Source organism: Alosa pseudoharengus, unplaced genomic scaffold, assembly GCF_046254945.1.
Source record: "Alosa pseudoharengus isolate Yale_2024_CS ecotype anadromous, Long Island Sound unplaced genomic scaffold, YU_APseudo_1.1 YU_APseudo_1.1_scf_10, whole genome shotgun sequence".
Lineage (NCBI taxonomy): Eukaryota > Metazoa > Chordata > Actinopteri > Clupeiformes > Clupeidae > Alosa > Alosa pseudoharengus.
In genome coordinates, this window is record NW_027468565.1 from 19,075,831 (window position 1) to 19,092,321 (window position 16,491).

Genomic DNA, 16,491 nt, shown 5'->3' on the forward strand with positions numbered 1-16,491 from the left:
GCTGTGCTTGCATTAGTACAGGCCATTTGCATTCTCTTGCATTATGGGGGAAGAGCAGAAGGATTCTCCTCATGCTTGGAACAATGTCCGCTGTCTCATTTTAACAGCAGTGGAATGTGGGGTAAGGTATGTACTGATGTGGTCTGTTAAGGAGTATTCATAACGGCATGCTTTACATAGATCACCAGGGGAAAGTACCCCCACGGAGCAAGAACTTCATCAGAATAGCAGGCAGGATTCGGCAGGTCTTATTCTGTAATACTCACGAATTGGAGAGGCAAGTTAAATACTAAAGACACAGTCCCAAATTTCTCCAGATTTCTGTATTTTGTGCACAAAATCCCACATACAAATCACCAAAAACCCATCTGAGCTCCTATAGACAGCGAAGTAGCCTAGTAGTTTTCTCCACAGCGAAGTAGCCTAGTAGTTTTCTCCACAGGTAGCCTAGTATTTTTTTCCACATCTAAGTAGTAGTTTTCTCCACAGGTAAATAGCCTAGTAGTTTTCTCCACAGGTAAGTAGTAGTTTTCTCTGCACCAAACAACTTTACGTGTGTCATCAATGTGACGGCGCTCAAAGTAGGTACACTGTAGTTGTGCATAGAGGCCAATTTCATTGACATTGCACCAGAATAAAAAGGCCAGGATTCAGCAACACAAAAATATGTAATCTTTTCTATGATCAAGTTTCATAACACAAAGTCACTATCAGGTCATCAGGTCTTCATCAGGTTACCAGTGTCAGTGGAAGCAGGGGGATTTCCGTGGTTTAAGGCCATACATACACTGAAAAGGAGTGTCAAATATCTCTTTTCCAGACTTTAATAAAATATGGCCCATGCCCATGCTGAACGTAGGAGACCAGGTGCCCTATCTTGGCGATCAGAAATGGATGGTCAGAGCATGAACAGAACATTTATAGACATGGCGTGGCCAGTCCATATTCACTAATTCAATGGCGTGATTTCTTGATCAAATGCTAGGCGCCTGTCGCAAAAGGGTTCTTATGTTTCTTAATCAGTCATGGGCGTGTTTTGGGCATATCCTTTAAACCAATAAGAATGACATCTGTCATTTCCTTTAACAGCAAGCAGCGCAACTTTAAACAGCGCATTGGTATTTTGATATTCAGCGGCACCTTTGTAGGAATTTGCTTGCACGCAAGACTGTATAGAACAGGGATTCCACTAAGCCTTGCTTTACTAAAACCTCAGGGGTGTGATTCTTCCGTTTTTAAACGGAATTCCGTTTTTTTCGACCTGAAAATGAGACCCACACAATTCGTATGTATCCGCTGAGTTTTTTTTTAGGGGGGAGTGGGGGGGTGTCTGTCAGTCAGAGGTAGGCTATATTTATGTATAACACAGACCATTGTTATGTAGGCTACAGGCCGCTGACAATGATGACGGGTTTTGTGCTTCACATCTTCCGAATATCACGCCGCAAGTAGGTGTATTCCGTTTACTAGTGGATTTAATTGAAAGTGAAAGTAGACGGGTTGATCAGCTGCGTTCTGAAGAATGCTTGATTCAAGTTCAGTGTGTGTGGCGAACTAGTTTCTCAGCAGAAGCCATGAAACGGTAAAGGTCAACAAATTGATTTAAAAAGACATCATGTATGAAGTGTTTTCTTTCTCGTTTTGGCTTTGTATCGGGTTCGCTGTCAGGATTTTCCGATAATGAATCTCGTCATGCTGATATTTAATTTTAATTTCTGCGCGTGTAAGCTGTGCTTGAAGTTAGCTGTGACAGACTAGCCTAACGTTACAGGTTTTCATAGTTTTAACCACAAAGCCTGTCTACCTTAGGCCTACTAAATTGTTTAGTTAACACCTTGTCATTTCGCATTTGTCCAGCCGTTCACCTCTGTGAACCTTGCGCCCCATGTCTAAAACATATTTCGGGATGCCATCTCACCCAGAGCCTTATGGCTCTGATCTCACCATGACAAAACGTAACGTGACAGTGCTAAGATATCAAAGCTTTGCCATGCTTAGTAAACATTAGTCTTGCACATAATATTGGGCTGAATATTAAGTGGAAATAGCCTACTGTAGCATTGTGCTGATAGATAAAAAAAAGTCGCTTATTTAAAGGCGCAGTCCGCATTTTAACCCTAGCTCTCCATTTAGTGTGTGCCCTTGTAAAACTAGTGTTGTAGCCTACACAATCCTGGCTCAGTAGCTTAAAACAGTTAGAGCCTACCATTTATTTTAGGAGGAGAGGTGTAAGACCGACAGTGTTACTTTGGGAGTAGAAAAATCGATGTAATTTGATTCTCTTTGGAACTGAAATATCAACAACCTTCAAGTTGCAACCTCTTCAATCAGCATCAATATAGGCCTATCACATGATTGACTATTTTGTACCTAGGCCCAGAGGACTGTTAGGGGGCAGGCTATATATTACCATCAAGTAGGCCTATAGTAAATAATTTTAACTCAATGTTGGTTTAAGTCAGTGTTTTTCAACCACTGTGCCGGGGCACACTAGTGGTGTGCCGCAGAAAATTACCCAAATGTCACTCACTGGTCCAGAAAAGCAACTGTTGCATCAAAGAATTTATAACCACATGCTCTCATTGATTGTATGAATGCACTATTTGTGGTATGCAGGCATTGTACAACGGGGGCCCCATATCCAGTATTCACAGAATCATCACATATCCAGTTCATAACAACAATTAAATTAGATATAGTCACCTACAAATGAAACAAAGGGCGCTTGTTTTATTGAGCAGGTCTTGCATAGAAGCCATAATAAGGCCATATCTGTGTATTATTTGGAATTTTAGGCTATGGTATGTTTATTTTTTCTTCACACAGGATGTTAGTGTGCCATGGGACATTTTAAGTATCAAAAGTGTGCCGTGGCACAAAAAAGGTTGAAAAACACTGGTTTAAGTTATAAACAAAACCTGTTATAAATGGGGGAAAAAATCCATGGTTCTGTGTCACTGTTGGCAAAATGATCATAATGGCCTATATATTTCAGCCATATTTGGTTTAGTCTAGGTAGGCCTTTGCTCTATTATAAATTAGTTTTCTTTAGGCCTTATAGGCTGTATTGTAATATGCTATAATGTTTGAAATATATGTATCTCAATGTATCAATACTTCCCATAAAAGTCATCAGATGTCATCATTTAAGTGGTTATTTTTCTAAATGTTCTTCTTCCGGGGGGGCATGCCCTCGGACCCCCCTAGTATTCGGCCCAAACATATTTCCTTTAAGGCCCTTTTCTAGTGCCACCCCTGCATAGCATTTGCCTCATGAATTTTAAAGTGTAGGTGATGTAAATATATATGGTAGCCAACACTATAGTACACTATATAGTATTCGAACCATCGAGGGGGGGGGGGGGGGTCACTCCGTGCTACGTATATTTTCCTTTTTTTTTCACCTTTGCCAATCACACCCCTGAAACCTGTTTGTGACTAGCAGAGTATAGCCTACATGCATCTGCACTCGTCTATTATTTGAACTCATAGGCAAAGTGAAACTAACTTCACCGTGGTCTCATAGTCAATGACAAAACAGTTCTATACAGTTAATTACTTTCACTATTGACTGACAAGGGGTTACCATCGAAAACAGCCTGAAAATAGAAACACTTACCCCAATAATGTTCAAATGACTGACTGAAAATTATAAGAATATTTATCCTGCAGAGGAGTTGCTGCTTATATCTCGCGTCTTCAGCTGTGCTTTATATGCGCCTTTCGCTATAGATCAGGTTTTTCTTGGTCAGTGGCGTAATGATTTTTAGAGGGTGTAAAATAGCGATTTTTGGATCATGCACAAGACCACACCTTATGTCGTTAATTGCCACACCCCTGGTCACAAGTTTTAATAAAAGTGGAGCTCATGGCAAAAAAATCCTCACTTTATCGAGTGTAAGATAAGAATAAGCCTTGTGTCACGCTTTGCGCAATCTTAGGGATAGGGATGTGTTCACGGGGGCCTTACAGAAACTCCAGGAGCTGTCAGAAGCCTTGATAAAGGTGAGCAGGAGCCACTCAACTGAGGAGAGCCTTAGCGCAGCGGTAGCATACCCCTATAGCCTACTGCCATCCAACTAGCTAAAAGGGGCAGCTGTGGCCTACTGGTTAGGGCTTCGGGTTTGTAACTGAAGGGTTGCGGGTTCGATCCCCGACCAGTAGGAAAAATGTGGGTGGGGAAAGTGATTGAGTACTACTCTCCCATGCCCACATCCGCTGAAGTGCCCTTGAGCAAGGCACCTAACCCCTCACTGCTCCCCGAGCGCCGCTGTATCAGGCAGCTCACTGCTCTGGGTTAGTGTGCTGTGTGTGTTTCACTAATTCACAGATTGGGATAAATGCAAAGACCAAATTTCCCTCACGGGATCAAAAGAGTATATATACTTATACATACTATACTTAAAAGCCACCTCTGTTAAATGCTACAATGTTATGTTACTGTAAATTATACCAAAATGTAGGATGATCTTCCTATGATAGGAGGGAAAGGCACTGCCTCCTTTTTGTTTATAAGGCATTACTGGGAAAGTTACCTTTTTACCTAACTTCTCTTCTGAACATAAAATCAATCTGCCACAATACACGCTCACAGGGTTTTATATCTCTTCAAACTCCTCAAATTAAATCTGAATTTGGTAAATTAGCTTTTACATTTTTTGCATCTAATAAATGGAACAAATTGCAAGAGTTATTGAAAATATAGCTGCAAGCAGCAATGCGGGGGCCTAGCAGTGCGCTATAGCAGGAATGGCATTGCCATGGCATGAGCAAGCACTCACAGCAAGAGGCCAAATTACACCAATATCCTTGTGCGTTCTCACAATCAGCTACCATGTCCCCCAAGTTTGGACTTCATACACCAAAGTGTTGCTGAGATGTGAGCTCACTTTCTTTATTACAGCACCCCTAGAGGCCAAATGAGACCACTTTCCTTGCATGTCCTCACAATCAGCTAATATGTCCCTGTACCAAGTTTGGACTTCATACATCGAAGAGTGGCTGAGATACGAGCCCACTTCCTGTATTACAGCGATCCCTATAAAGGCCAAATGATGCCAATTTCCTACTGTGTCCTCACAATACAATATGAAGTCTCTATGCCAAGTTTGGACTTCATACATTAAAGCATCTCCGAGATGTTAGCCCACTTCCTGTTTTGCGGCTGGTCTGAAGATCATCTCCGCCAAGTTCTGTGAAAATCGGATGACATTTGTGACCGCTGAAACTTTTCGTAGAGTTTAGACCAATTCCATTATGGCGGAGGTCCAATATGGCGGAAAGTGACGGGATTAGGGGTCGATGAACTCGGGATGGTCCAAGGATTCAGATGCTACCTCAATTGTGAAAATCAGACAAAAGAGTCAAGGATCATGCGCATGAATGCATGTCCAGCATTGAACTGGTGGTGGCGCTAGTGCGTTCAATGTATATGCATAAAAATTGCTGTGAGTGATTGGGACAGTGTCCTGACTAATGGTATCGAGTTTTGTTATGTTAACTCAAAGCGTCACCTAGATGTGACTAGATGTGATGGCTTCAGCACCATATTTGATTGGCTGTCACGGGCAAACAAAAATGAAATTGAAAATTCTGACAAGTATTGTTTGTGCGGCTCGGGCAGAAGATCATCTCCGCCAAGTTCCGTGAAAATCGGAAGAAATTTACGAACGCTGAAACTTTTCGTAGAGTTTGGACTAAATCCAATATGGCGGAGGTCCAATATGGCGAAAAGTGACATAGTAGGGGCAAAGAGTATAGAAGTCTTTGGTAGGGGTCTGTGACGGGGCGATTAGCCACCGTCATGGCAGCATAGCGCTGCCTTCATTTAAAACACTGCATGTATGTCTGCTTGAATGTATATGTTTGTTGAATGTGTCTGTGTTTTCGGTTTACACTTATACCGTAGTTGTTATATATAGGCCTATAGTTAAAAACAAACACTATGGCTAGCTATGCGCTAAAACTACACACAACACCACAACTCCCTACAGTTTAAAACATTCACCATTCAATCACGTTACGTCTGTTAAAATAATCACACTATATCATGTCTTAAATGCTTTAGTCCTTACATAGAATGTCATTATCACGTCGTTACATGTTTGTCCTACCGGTGTCCACTGTCGTGTCTTCTTCTGTTTGTAAAGGAGTGAATGCCGCCAGAGCCCTTCTAAGGAGAGCCTCCCCACTCTCTATTAATCCCATACAAACCGAATTTGGCTGCAGTTCACCAGAGTTCACCTAGATGGCGATCGCGGGCGAGTCCAAAATACATGGGGTCCTATGGCGCTACATGGCTACATTTGTTGTTTTCACCTATTTAACAACTGAAACCCTCAGATTTTATTTTATTTTTCGCAAAATGGATATCGATTTTCAATCAAAAGTGAAATAATCCGGGAGTCATGTCCTTTCGTTTTCTTACAGGTTGGGTCGTTGTTGCCCATAACACGCTAGCATTGATGCTATGCTATACATGGATTTCTATGGAACGTCACAAAAACATGCGTGCGCAACCAAGAGGCAGAAAGCACCACAGAACAGCATAGAGCAATGCAAAAGAGCAAAAGAATAAAATTAGTTTTTGTGCTGAAAACTGCACCAATTCGAAATCACGATGGCTAGAGAATGTTAAATATGTTCAATATCCCTAACGGAATGCATGTCTTCGCCAAAAATGACAAAATACGATGTTATATTAATAATCCAAATGAACGTCAAACTTTGAAATATAGTCTGAAATGAGATGTTATTATCATTGAGACAACAGGGGTATACAAAAAAATCCGATTGTAGCTTACAGCAGCCGACTATTTAGGTTAAGTTTATAACGTTGTGGACGGCCACCAAGTGTCTTCTGCCTCGCGGCTGCGCGCGCATCTAGTTTTGTTGGTAAACGGGAAACCAGGGATTCCAACGGTGCTTGATTTGTGAAAATCGAACGCACCGTTCAATTGTCACATGCGTGAATGTGAGTCCAGATTCGACCCATTGGTGGCGCTAGAGTGTTCGGCATAGATTTCTGTAAATTGGTGAGAGTGATCATGGGACGGTCCTGAATCAGTGCGCCGAATTTCATAACTTTCGACCCAGCGGTTCAATTTTCGACCACATTTTGACCCGTTGGTGGCGCTAGACGGCTGGGTTTAGAGATCCATAATGAGCGTGAGTGGTCAGAGGAGTGTCCCGAAATGTTCTGCCAAATTTCAGCACTTTTTAGCCAGTCGTTCTATGGGCTGCCATAGACTTCAATGTCAGAAGTATAATAATAGGAAAAGCTAGTAACTCAATGGGTGCCTTCGCAGCTTCGCTGCTAGGCCCCCAATTAGATAGGTTTGTGTCACTAGACCAATTCAAGGGTATGATTGATGATATGGCTGTTGCACAATGTTCTTGCTTTGACTGATATTTAGACCTTTTATATCATTATTATTATTTATACAGCGAAGCTGCGAAGGCACCCATTGAGTTACTAGCTTTTCCTATTATTGGGGGCCTAGCAGCGAAGCTGCGAAGGCACCCATTGAGTTACTAGCTTTTCCTATTATTGGGGGCCAAGCAGTGAAGCAGCGAAGGCACCCATTGAGTTACTAGCTTTTTCTATTATTATTAGTCTGCCATTGGAGTCTATGGCAGCCCATAGAACGCCTGGCTAAAAAGTTCAGATTTTTTGGCAGAAAGTTTCGGGACATTCCACTCACCACTCACACTCATTTACAGACCTCTAAACCCAGCCGTCTAGCGCCACCAACAGGTCAAAATCTGGCCGAAAATTGAACCACTGATTCAGCACTGTCCCATGATCCCTTTTACCAATTTACAGAACTCTATGCCCAACACTCTAGCGCCACCAATGGGTCGAACCTGGATTGCATTCACGCATGTAACCATTGAACGGTGAATCCGATTTTCACATATCAAGCACCGTTGGAATCCTTGGACCGACCTAAGTTCAATGACCCCTATTACGTCACTTTCCACCACATTGGACCTCCGCCATATTGGATTTAGTCCAAACTCTACGAAAAGTTTCAGCAGTCACATGAAGGGGATGAAGGGGAGGGATGGGGGTTTGAGAATGCACGTGGATGCATTTACAGAATGTGGGGGTGAATGTAGGTGTAGGTGTGGATGGATGAATGTAGGTGAATGTGGGTATATAGGTGGATGGATGTATATATGCAGATGCAATTAGGGGAGTGAATGTGGGGGTACGTGAGGAAGGATGAATGTAGACCTGCAGGTGGGAGCAAAGAAGGGTTAAAAGGGTGGGAGGGGCTATGAGTACATGCAAATGCATTAAAGTGAAGATGAATATGTTAGAGCACAGGTTAAATTGCATGCATAGGTGTATGTATTGTATTGGTACAGATTTGCTTTTTGTGTTTTGTTTTGTTTTTGAACATTTTATTATTATTATTATTATTGTTTTTTTTATTTTATTATTATTATTATTACTATTATGATTATGTCTTACTTGAGGTATACACGGGTGGGAAGGTGAAATGCACACAAGGGGATGGGGAAAAAAAAAAGAAATGATGGAAAATGTGTTCACAAATGAATGATCATGATTGTTTATGAACTCTGAAACCTGAATGAACACAATAAAGTATATAAAAAAAATACTTTATTTTTACCACAAGTAATTCACGATTTGTAACACGACTGCCACTTCTAGTACTACTACTAGTAATGCTAATAATAATAATGAATATGTCCCCAAAGAAAGCCTCAAGCCCCTAGTGTATCTAGTGTGTTCTCAGTTCTCAACTGCCAGAGTCTGTCAAAATATCTGGAAATGGAACCTCTTTTTGCCTTGAAGCAGTGTACCAGTCATGTCAAAGCTAAATCAGAGGTTACCATATAAGGATCTACTTTGTTGGCATTGCGATGTATTGAACCATAACCTGTTTGGATGGCATCATATAACTTGTATTCAATGTGCACAGCTTAAAGATGAGATGGAACAGGGCAGCCTGACTGTATGGTCACAGGCTGGGGTTTGATCTCATGATCTGGTCAGTGCTTAGACAAGCAGTGGTGGTAAACTCATTAAGGATTAGTCATTTCATGCTATTTAAATGCATTTGAACTATGTTTTTGCAAGTATTTTAAATTAAACTCATTCCACAAAGTTTAAATACATTCCACACAACCCTGGTCAATTCCAAACAGGGAAAATATTATGTGAAGGGTCATCTTCTTGTTAATATCATTATAATCGTAAATGCTGCTGATGGCTATTGATTTTGTACAAGTGGACTTGCAAAACACGCACGAATTCAATTGTACAACAGTTACTGGCCAATGACCTTTGCATGATTGTGCTATTGCATCTGCCGTGTTTGTTTGTTATTGTCTTCTGGGTAAGTAAAGGAATATGTGAAGCCTGATTTGTTTTGCAAAGCTGCTATAGGGTTGTTTGCAGTTGAGGGAAAAAAATGAGGAAAAGAAGAATGCAGTGCGTGCTGAATGCTGTTTGGCTCCCGCTCCCAAGTATATGAGCTGCCACTCTGTAATTGGCTGCTCAGTCACACTGAGAAACAGGGGGGGAGGAAGGGAGAGAGGGGGGGGGGAGGGGGGGAGAGAGAGAGGGGGGGAGAGAGAGGGAGAGAGGGAGGAAGGGACAGACAGACAAAGAGGATTATTTATTATGTGTATGAGAGAGAGAGAGAGAAAGAGAGAGAGAGAGAGAGAAGGGAGAGTCAAGTGGAAATGAAAGGTGTTTCCTCTCTGAGGACATGCCTGTAGGGAGTGTGTGTGTGTGTGTGTGTGTGTGTGTGTGTGTGTGTGTGTGTGTGACATGCCTGTAGGGAGTGTGTGTGTGTGCGTGTGTTTGTGTGTGTGTGTGTGTGTGTGTGTGTGTGTGACATGACTGCAGGGAGTGCTTTGTTTTCTAGCTCTCTGTCACAGGTGCCATTCTCCGATTCAAAATCAAAGTCAATGAGAGGGACCATCACTTCAGCTATAATTGAAAACCTGTTAACAGGACAGCAGGGCAGGGCTTAGTAGTCAGGGATTCCCATGTCTACTTCATCAAGTTATGGTAAACTCTGTCTGCTCTTCTCCTTGCCTACCAATAGACTTGTGTGTGCTGAACAAGCAAATGTTGCATCAACTGCATGAACCACGTGTAACGTGTCAGCTATCACACAACCATACGCACACACACGCGCGCATGTCGAACGCACACACACACACACACACACACACACACACACACACACACACACACACACACACACACACACACACACACACACACACACACAATACACACAAAGTTTCCCTGAACAGACTTCAGCATGATTTGAATAAATGACCATTATTTACATACTGAGCATAAGTCTCTAGCTAGCAGTAAGGCACTTAGAGACACCCATATTCCTGGATTGCTCTTTATCATGGAATGATTCTTTCTACCCTTATTTCCAAGAGAACCCAACATACTTTGGATGTATGTCTTATTCACAGAGCTACTAGTCGTCGGTTTTAAAGCAACACCCAGACTCAGGTCTTTGCCCCCAAAAGACTGTTGTGTGTGTAACTGTCACGTAAACACCTTTGACACTTCCTGCTTTTACACACGCCTGTGTATATGTACGTGTGTGTTTGCATGCACACATCTGAGATGGTGCCAAGGAATGCCCCTGTGCCATCTCCCAGCTCTCATGCGGTTCAGCTGATGTAACTCTGTGAGTCTGTGTGCTCATCCAAGGCCCTGGTGGGGGTGGGGTGGCACAGCACTGTCACCAGACACCTGGCAACGCATTCTGCTAACACCTCACCTGAGTGATGCCGTTTGTTGTGTGCTGACAGGCTCACCTCACTTCTATAACATTGTTCACTAATGCTCATTTTCCTCCATCTGCATAAATCAGTATTAGCACAATTGATTAATCTTATACTCTCAGATGTGGCGTACATAAACCCATGTAGACACATAAGTAAGAAACAAGAAGAATTCCAGTTCAAACAACAAAAGACAATGTTTGCAGCTTTGATATTCGTTCATCTAGGAAGGAAGGAAGCAAGGAAGGAGAGAGTCTGCAGAATGTTCAGGAAATCCTGAAACGGGTGTCAGTCTGTTGGTATGTCACTGACATAAGTAGCTGGCTCATCACATGTTCACAGCTATCTTTCTCTCTCTGCACAGCTCCATTGGATTCAGTCCTGTGAACTCTTACACTGTGGAAACATCTACATGAATGACTTATCAATGGTTAAAAATAAACTCCATCGAATTAAAGTAAACACAGGTAAATCAATAAGGCCCATCCAGTGCATACAAACCTAGACCTTGAGTGAAATGATCAAAGACTCGAACCAACTAAAACACTAGAATAAGCCCTTATGGCAGGGTGAAGAGCAACACAAAAACTAGACAGAGAGAGGGTGGTCTAAGGTGGGACGAGACAAACAGAAGCCTCTATTCTAACATCACTATTCCAAATAGAGTGTCAAACGAAGAACGCACCCACGCTGATTTTATGCAGATTATTTATTGTAGTTAATATGATTACAATTCTCATTTTGTCCTATGTTTTATCTTATGTTTTATTATATGTTTTATTATATGTGCTGTGTCTTCAAGTCTACACAAAAGAGTGTCAATCTCAAGTTTGTTGATTATATGTACAATGACAGTAAAAGCAATTCTTTTCTCTCCTCTCTTGTCTTCTCCTCTAACAGAAGGCATGGGGTCCACCAGAAAAACATGCAGTGCGTGGGGCCAGTAACTGGCAATTGTCCCAGCGACTTGGCCAGAAATGGTTGATCTTTGAGCTCTATGAATGCATAGGTTTACTTGGTCGAGCAACAGCTTTTTTCCACTTTAATTCTACGATTCACCATGAAAAAACATTGTGAGAGGAGCATTGTGTTGACCTGACTCGGACATTGTGTTGACGCTTCAAGCTGGATGCCTTTCCAGTGTGGATGTCTCAAATAGCTCCAGGAAAATCTTCAGACTTCTTAATGACACTGACAGGCTTTGTTGGTGAGTTCCAGCACATATACATTCCTGACTAGGGTTGGGTATCGTTTGGGTTTTATCCGATACCGGTGCTAAATCGATACTTTTAAAACGGTGCCGGTGCCGAAACGGTGGCTGAACCGGTACTTTGTTTTTAAAATGTTTTAAGTTAAAATGGTCTAAAGCATGAATTGATTTTTTTTTATTGATAAGACAAATTTGAACATGAAGTTGAACTGTTATATTCAATTTACTATTAATGTCTCATTGCTCTTACGAATAATACATTCAAATGTTAAAACAGCTTGCCATGCATGCACACACAATGGTAAGTGTAGGCGGTTTGCCATTAGGTATGTTAAAACCACTTGCCATAAAACTGCCAGGTCATGACAACAGCATTTGCAAGCAAGCTAATCTAACAGGGACTCTACTTTCCAGTTAATTCAGTGTGTTCCCAAATGCTTCAAGAAATGTCATGTCTTAACCCATAACACGCAGTAGCTTTGAACATGTTAGGGTACATGTCGGTGTGGAAGTGTTTAGATTCCCAGCGCTAGCCTAGTAGGCATTTTAACAGCAACTATGGCTATGCGCTAACACCAGTCAGCTGAGTTTAATTAACGATAACGTACAGAGATGGTTTCGTAGCCTCTTTGACAGCTCAGTGACATCAGGTAGGCTATGTAACCTACATATTTATGTTTTTGCCAGCTAACTTTTAACATGATCTTCATATTCATTGTGATGCTATGGGCCTCATGCACATGAAAGATTAATATCATGCCATTATGTTGTTTAACACACCGTGAAATAAAGTTTTCACCTTACAATTTAGCTGATAACATTTCAAACTAGATGTACCGCAGAGCGGTACAAAATATGACCGCCGCCCAGTCCAGCACATTTTTTCCACAAAAATAAATCACGCTGAAAGGCCTATATGATTCTAACTGTCTCACTAAATTGCATTAGCCACACTCAATTCTCACTGGTATCTGCTAGACAACAAATACCAAAACATGATTAGTTCATAGATTTCACATGTAAAATTAATTTTATACAACCCCACCCCCATCTTGCCTGTTCATAATTCTTGAAAAAGAAGAAATTCTTGAATTGTGTGCATGTGTGCGTGTACACGTTTATGTTTATGTGTGTGGGTGTGTGTGTGTGTGTGTGTGTGCGTGCGTGCCTGTGTGTTTGCCTGCGTATGTGTGTTTGTGCATGTGCATGCATGCGTACATATGTCTACTGTGTGAGTATGTGTCATACGTATGATTACTGTGAATGTATGTGTGTGCGTGTGTATCTGTTTATGCACATGTGTGCACATGGAATGGGTTAACATGACCCCTGGAGGCAAACATACGGAAAAAAATTGTCATCCTAGGCCCTACGGTTCTCAAGATATTCACAGAAAACTGTGTCTGCCCTACCCTCCTTTCGGGGGGTCCAGTACAGCGGGGGGGCTACAGATCAAAACGAAAAACGATGGTTCCATGCTATCCATGTGGAGTTACATGCCCACCAAGTTTCGTGTACCCTGGTCTTTCAGTGTCCCGGGAATCCTTGTTGGTGTACGGTCACTAAATGTACACATAAATTATTTTATTGTAAGGGCCCCCATGAACGAAAGTTCACAAAACTTGGCATGCATTCGGAGGGTGTCATAATGATCCTACACTTTCAATTTCGTGCAGTTTTGACCATGTCAGCCAGAGATATTGTGATGAAAACACCACATTTTTTGCTTTTTAATTTTTAACTAGGTGGCGCTATACATGAAATAAGTGGTAATGGGGTGGGGTTGACATGACCCCTTGAGATCAACATACAAAAAAAAGGTGGACCTCCTAGGCCTTACGGTTCTCGAGATATTCACAGAAAACTGTCTCCGGCCACCTACAGGCCAGTTGGTGTATAGTAACATAAATTAATGTATTGTGTGGCCCCCCATGAACGGAATTCCACGAAACTTGGCGTGCATTCAGAGGGTGTCATAATGATCCTACACTTCCAATTTCGTGCAGTTTGCACTATGTTAGGTCACAGATACCTGCGATTACAACACCTCATTTTTACTTTTTTGTGTTTAACTAGGTGGCGCTATACATGAAATGAGTGGTTATGGAATGGGTTGACATGGCCCCTTGAGATCAACATACAAAAAAAAATGGTCCTCCTAAACCTTACGGTTCTCGAGATATTCACAGAAAACTGTCTCCGGCCACCTACATAAGCTAGCCTACTGTTGATGTTGTTTCATAGCCTTTTGCTTGGGTGTAGTCATAGATATATACATATATCTATGGGGTGTAGTTAGATAGGCCTGCTAGATTTTGACAGGAGCTCGCGATATCGCTTTAAAGTAAAGCTACTTGGGCTCACGCAAGCTGTCAAACACTGTCCACTCGCCTATGTGGTGCACCCCTCTGGTTTATACATCCAGTGTTTATCATATGTTAGCTAACTGTATCTGGATGTGTTGCTATCAGAGCAAGACGTTAGAGATGGCGCATGACATGCAGTGATGCCTCGTATATATATATATATAAAAAAACGCTATTTTAGCATCGAAATGAGGCACCGAAAACCACGTTGTTATTCGATGCAGTTACTACCTTTTGTGTCGGCACCGGTGCCATATTAGAACCGTGTTTCGGTGCCCAACCCTATTCCTGACAAATTCTGCATAGTTGCTGCTCCAAATCAGGTGCCAATTTGGGCAGACCTGCTTAAAGCTCAGACCCTAGAAACACATCCCTTTTCCACCAGGGGACAAGGGGTAATAGATATACTCGGTGACATGCAGAATTGCTTGACTTTCCTGGCTATAATGCAGACTATTAGTATATGTCCTTCTTTGAGTAGAAAAGAAAATGTCAATGGTGATTTTACCATTTTCTGTAGAGGATGGCTGTCCAAACACACAGATTGGTAAACAGGTAAATTGTGTTGGATGGAGACTTGAAATGTTAAAGGTCTAGGTTATCATTTCCAGAAACTACAAACTGAACCCACAATCTTGGTGTTGAGCTGCAGGAGCAATCACATTCCTGTAGAAGGGTGGCCTTAATCTTTACATGTTCTCCGCACCTTAGAGTCCAGAGCATGTATGAAAAAAACCATACATCTTTCACCCTATATGCAATGCACTGACATTTCGCTTAACCTCCTCTTGACATCAGAGACACTAGGTGAATGCTCTAGAAGTGCTTTGAAGAAAACAAGCATAAATCGGGGGTGAGCCTTTCATGTAGGCACTCTCAAATAATCATCTATTCTATCACATTAAAGAAATTAATAATATCACAGGGATACATCAAGCAAGAACTAGTAACCTGAGGGTTTCACCAAAGCATGAATGGATATCTGTGATTATGCATATACAATCACATATCATTCGATAAAGGTATTCATGCATCATGCTTTCTTCTCAGATGGGTTATTATTTTAGCTGTAGCTTTTGCCTGTTGGGTATGGTATGTAGGTGTATGTTCTCAATTTATTCATTACAACATTGTGCCATATTCATTCTAACTGTTTGTTCTTTTGCACATAATATAGTGTCAAATCTTGCTAATTGACAGCTTAGCATCATATATTAAGTCAAGTCAAGTCAAGTCACTTTTATTTATAGCGCCTTTATATGCATAGAGTGCAACCCTTTAATTCAAGCTCTTTATTAAGATACAGTGCATCACAAGCACTGGCGATAAGGGAGTAGACGGCCTAATTATGAACAATATCACAGTCACTCTGCATTATTGTGCATGTTTCCACTGTAATTGTGGGAATTCTTCTTTAATTATGGTCTCTTTAAGGGGAAACGTGTGCCACTGTTTGATTGCCTTTCAGGTTCATCGCCATGGTAACCACAGATACTGGAAGATTTGATGCACAGTCTTTGAGGATGAAGCCCTCCAGCAAACCCCTCGCCGCCAGCGTGCGTTTCACAGCTTGCGGACCCCAGGGGTCTGCTGGAGGGCAGCATCGTGTTTAGACTGCACAGCATCCAACATGGATCCTAAGAGACAGACAATTAGATTCTACCAACAGACACTTACTGGGTACATGATGCAACAATGATAAAAAATGATTGCATCTGGGTGTGGCAGACCAACAGTGATTCAAATGTTTTTTTAAAATAGCTAACAGAACAATGTTGCTTTCTAATTTAGTCGTATGATGACGATGAATGGAATAATTGGTGAAATCAACAGTGTTGAAATTAAATTTGTGAACTGGAGTCAAGCTATGCAAACATAGTAGGCTACAAATAGGTGAGCAATATAGCCTATTAAATAGGCCAAACCACACAAAATGTGTCTTTGTATTCTCAATTGTATTTGACATATTTTTGAAGTAAGTAACAAGGATGAGACGGACCATCTTGATGGCTGCAGTCCAAATATTCATGACTGCCGTGATGATATGCAGAACCCTTGTGACATTTGTTAACTTTTGTCTCATCCTCATCCAGATGTTAGGCTCGGGCCTGTGGACAT

The 16,491-nt window shown here is 41.6% G+C and overlaps 1 protein-coding gene across 2 annotated transcripts in view; it reads left to right on the top strand.

The window, feature by feature from the left end:
- Positions 1-12,794, top strand: part of ppcdc (phosphopantothenoylcysteine decarboxylase) — a 32,488-nt gene extending 19,694 nt beyond the window's left edge. The window contains exons 6-7 of one of the 2 annotated variants that reach the window (XR_012982661.1): positions 11,162-11,264; positions 11,698-12,794. The gene's annotated coding sequence lies outside the window, so the exon portion shown is untranslated. The remainder of the gene's footprint in view (positions 1-11,161; positions 11,265-11,697) is intronic. The other variant, XM_076266604.1, reaches the window with a different exon arrangement.
- The last annotated feature ends 3,697 nt before the right edge of the window (positions 12,795-16,491 follow it).